This window comes from Balaenoptera borealis (assembly GCF_965194805.1).
Source record: "Balaenoptera borealis genome assembly, chromosome: 4".
Lineage (NCBI taxonomy): Eukaryota > Metazoa > Chordata > Mammalia > Artiodactyla > Balaenopteridae > Balaenoptera > Balaenoptera borealis.
Genome location: NC_138861.1, coordinates 91,052,091 through 91,057,283, shown reverse-complemented (window position 1 = coordinate 91,057,283; position 5,193 = coordinate 91,052,091).

Genomic DNA, 5,193 nt, shown 5'->3' with positions numbered 1-5,193 from the left:
AAAGCATTAAGGATATATTATTTAATGTAATTTCCTGGGCTTTTTTTTGTTTTTTCTTCATATTCAACGACTAGCTGTAGTTTGATCCATGGCTATTAACTCTTGCGGATGCACCTTCACCAAGCTCATGACAAATTAAAACCTTGGTTTAGAAAGTAGACAGGTAAGATTGGAGATGAGGATTTTTAACTGTATTTTGTCATGTAAGACAATTCAGTTGAGTTTGATTTTTTAGGTTAAAGAAATAGAAGCCTGAGAGGTTAAGTAGGTTGCCCAAAGTTACATTGTCAGTAGGTGCATTAACAAGGACCTGACTCAGGGCCTCAGGAAGTGAGTGTGTATTTTCCTTCTCTGTTCCCTCAAGCATTATGTGGCACATCTTTATGATTCAAGGTCCCGTTTTCTCTATCCTTTTGATCATTTTCCACTGCTAAAATTCATTGATCTTAGGAAAATCACCCTGCGTGGTAGATAATGCTTAATTAAATGTGAAATACAACAGTTCAGTGGTCTGTAATCAAAATCAGATATTCAGTTTTAAATTTTAGTATTTTGATGTGCTCAGAGGTAACTGTATGCCTGGATTTTGAAGTAATGGATTTCATGTATTTTGAAAACTGTTCTTCTCTAGTCCCAGTTTCCCCTTAATCTTGCATTGCTTGATGTGCTTTCTGCAGCCCTCTCGCCCCATCCCAACACAGAGCGGAGGGTAAGCACCCACTGGAGTTACTCGTATTCCCTTTCTTTAAATTAGCTGATTATGGGCTGAGATAGATGTCATTCTCTATGAGGTGTGGAACTTCTTTCTCTAAAATGACCAGTCTCTACAGACCAATTAAGCAAAAGAATGCTGAGCCTGCTTCCGACAGGTAAAGCTCTCAAAACACACAGCAACTGCCAGCCTATGTACCTCTAAGCAATTTCTGTGAAAGGATTTTTTGAAAGGTTGAGCTAATGGGTTTGAGTACAGCTGTGCACAAGGTTTTGCAGAGCCAGCAAAACTAAGAAAATGTCAGTTTTTGCCAGTTTCCTAGAAGAGCAGTTCTCTGCTTGCATAAACAAGGTTTGTAGACGTGCAAAGGATTCCTTCACTCCTAAAGACCGCTTTTCACTTGGGGTAAGCAGCAGGTTTGAACTCAGACCACCCTGTGGCCTTCAGCTGCTTAAACATAAAAGGGCAAGTCAAGTTTTATTGAGTAGATTTGGCTAAGCTTATACTTTCATCCTTTTCCCTAAGCTTTTATCTTCTTTGCAAGGGGAATTTCTCAGCAGCCTTTTCTGTATAATGATATCTGAAATGCTGTCAGCACTAATCGATCTCGGACTTTTTTGAAGGAGTATCATATATTACTTAGGAATCAAACTGCATATATTTTCTTTATTTAACATTAAATTTATTTCAGTATAGTAAATGGAATGAACCTAGGCTTCAGAATCCAATAGGCTTGGATCAGAACCCTGAGTTCAATTACCTAATAGTTGAGTGTTCCTGGATAAGTTAGTTAACCCTTTCCTACTAGCCTTATTATTCTCAATCCCCAGCTCACAGATGTGGTAGCCACATCTGCTTGCATGCCTGCAATGTATTTAAAGAGTGCCTGACACAATATGTACTCTCAATGAGTATGTCTCCCTTATCCATACTCTGTATACTTCTAAGAACAAAATCAGTCTGATTTTTTTAAAAAAATTATGTTTTTAGTAGAAGACCCTGCTGAGTTTTCCAACCATGCTCCTATGTTTAACTAACATTATGATTTTCCCACTCAGGAAAGAACAGTGTTTTGGACCAATCTGACGAACGAACAATTTTTCTGTGGTCCACAAGCTCAGAGTTTTTTTTACATTTTTAAAGGTAAGATAAAAAAACAAAAAACAAAAATAATAGTTTGTGACACAGGAAAATGATATGAAATTGAAATTTTGGTGTCCATAAATAAAATTTAATTGGAACTCAAATATGCTCTTATGTTTAGATATTGTGTATGGCTGCCTTAGTGCCACAAAGGCCTGGTGAGTAATTGCAACAGAAATCAGATAGCTTGCAAAGCCTAAAATATGTACTACCTGGTCCTCTATAGATAAAGTTTACAGACCTATGATCTGGAATATTGGGTATGATCATGTCAGTATACTAAGAATGACTTCATTAAGTAGATCATTGCTCAAAAAATATCAACCCAGATAGTAAAATTTAATATGGAACCAAACAAAATATTCACATTGACTTTATCGTTGCTTAGTGTTTGTTTGTTTTCTGGGATGTGAATCACAGAGATGGGGGAATGAAGTCCAGCCACATACTTTATTCCAAAGAACTCAATCTGGAGTCAGGGATCTCTAAAGCCCAAATTTTTTTAGTAAACTTTTCTTGCAATTTGTGTAACTCATTGTCCTGCCTAGGAGTCAAGTTTCCTATTTGTAATCAAATAACCACTAGGCCCAGTCATATCTAAATTTCTAAAATTTAAATTAAGTTCTAACTACCCTTTGTCCCTTATCACTCTTAAACTTAGTATTTTATTTAATAAAATAAAAATTATGTTAATATTTATATAAATTTTTTTGAAGAGCCTACTCTTGAACTCTTTAAATTGACCTTAATGACTTTTAAATTCAGTTGGCCAGAGTTTGCTTTAGGAAATAATAGAAAACACAGTGCATTAATTTTTTGACACTGTGATTTCCTGGACTATAAAATAATTAAAAAGCACATTCTTTTGTTCTTTGCATTTCAGTTTTCTTTAATATTCTAAATATTTCTAAAGATACTGTACTTTGAGAGCTCTATAAATTTAGTGCCTTTATTTAAATAATAAAATTAGAGAAATGTTGGGGAAAAAAGTAGAGGAAAGGTACACATCATCTTGTATTTTCTTGTGTCCTTGTAACCATTTCATGTTCTTTTCAATTTTTTGATCCCAAAATAAATGTGTGCATGCACCTACACATACAAATGAAAAGATGGATGAAGGACAAAAGGATTTAGCTCCAAAGAAACAGGACAGTAAAATAAGCTGTTAAAAATTAGGGCAGCATGCTAGGCAGGAAACAATTAGGGCACTGCAATTCAGAGATAGGGAGAAGTAGAGGGCAAGGAATAACATAATATGACAAGTGAAGAATGAGCTGGGTCTTTACATTATAAAGGAGGAAGATGGAGCAATTGGATAGGGAAGGAAAATCAAATGAACATCTGCTGACTCCAAATAAGGTGTCAATACTCCAAAGGTGAGATATGAAACTAAACAGGAAAAGCAGTAAAGGGCTCCAGATTGTTTATGAGAAATTAGAGATTCCATGAAGATGAAAGAGATTTATCTGTTACTGTAGCCAAGTTTTTAATTGATTTTGTAAGTTTTTAATAGATTTTTAAAATCCTAATATATTGTCCATGGTGGATTCGATTTTAAAATACCACAATTGAAATAATTCTAGTTCTATTTTACTTAAGTATTATTCAAAAATTCAGATGGTGTCCTATATGACTGAATACTTTAAAACTTTATATAACCCATTGATGTTCTGCATCATAATTAAAAATTCAAATATTTATAATGTAATAATAAATTTTTTCATATAAGAAAGTAAAATATAAGGTCCATTTTTGTATTCTTCCAATTTCACTGCTGGTTTGTTTCCTAAAACTCATATTTCAAAAATGTCTTGACATAATTAAACAATCACTTTTCTTCCCGAAATAACAAGAACAAGAATAGGAGTAAGAATTAGAGGGGCTTCCGGGGCTTCCCTGGTGGCGCAGTGGTTGAGAGTCCGCCTGCTAATGCAGGGGACACGGGTTCGAGCCCTGGTCTGGGAAGATCCCACATGCCGCGTAGCAGCTAGGCCCGTGCGCCACAACTACTGAGCCTGCGCGTCTGGAGCCTGTGCGTCTGGAGCCTGTGGTCCGCAACAAGAGAGGCCGCGATAGTGAGAGGCCTGCGCACGGCGATGAAGAGTGGCCCCCGCTTGCCACAACTAGAGAAAGCCCTCGCACAGAAACGAAAGACCCAACACAGCCAAAAATAAATAATAAATTAATTAATTAATTAAAAAAAAAAAGAATTAGAACAACAACAACAGTAAAAAGAAGTGCCAGATGCACTAGATAATGTAGGGTGTTTTTTAACCGAAATTTCCGTCTAAATGATATGAGCACTACACGAGGAACAGTCGTCTGAAGGAATATATATTCTCTCAGTGTGAGACAAGCATCATTTACCAAAATCTCACTGACTTCATAGCTCTTGAGAAGAAAACCAGTAGAAACCAGTAAAAGTCATCCCATGCCTTATCTTGTATCAGTACTCTGTGCCCTGAATGCTGTTACTTACTTAAAAATAATTTCTGCCTGAATCTTTGTGAGCTTCCAGGTGATAACAGTAAGGTAGTGATTTTGTCACTAATTCAGCAAGGATGAAATTTATTTGCTAATATCTAGAGGCATTTTGACAGAGTTTAAATGTGAAAAACTGACTCCAAATATTTAGACTCAATTACCCATGTGTGGAGAGGCACTTTTTAAAAAGAACTAATGACAATCACAAGGATGTTATGCAGCTAAGATCAAAGGATAATTTACTGTGATGTGAAGAAAAAATAACAAGGTTTTGCAGTGTCTCTTGTGGGAATGGAAATTCACTTCTTTTTTGTTGTTCAAGGATAAGCCCAGAGGGAAATTCATCAGTTTTATATCCTCAGGTGAATCTATGAAACATATTCTGTAAGTAGTAAAAGTAGGTTTGTCTTTAAAGTTTCTTAACTACCATTTGTATTTATTGTTTAATGAAAGCCCTCCTCCCAACCCTTGCCATGATTCATCTTTTTTAATTCTGTTACGACTTCTCTTTTTGTACTAATTTCTTTGACACAATTTATTCTTAAAATCCAATCTTAATTGCTTGCCAGAGGACCAAAAGTCTCAAGACAGTACCAACATTCAATAACAGTTTATAACCATTGGAGAGCTATGGTGTTTGCTCTGTACTTAAAATTCCCCATAGACTTAGATGTTCAACTTACTGGAAGCTAATGTAGGCAATTTTGTCATGAATCAATAAACTCATACACATATTTACAAAGAAAACAAGGAGATTATGTTGTAAGAAAATTAATTCTATTCTTCTCTAGAACTTGAAATAACTGTGCTTTAAACCAAATATTTTTTTTATTATTTACGATCATTCATATTTA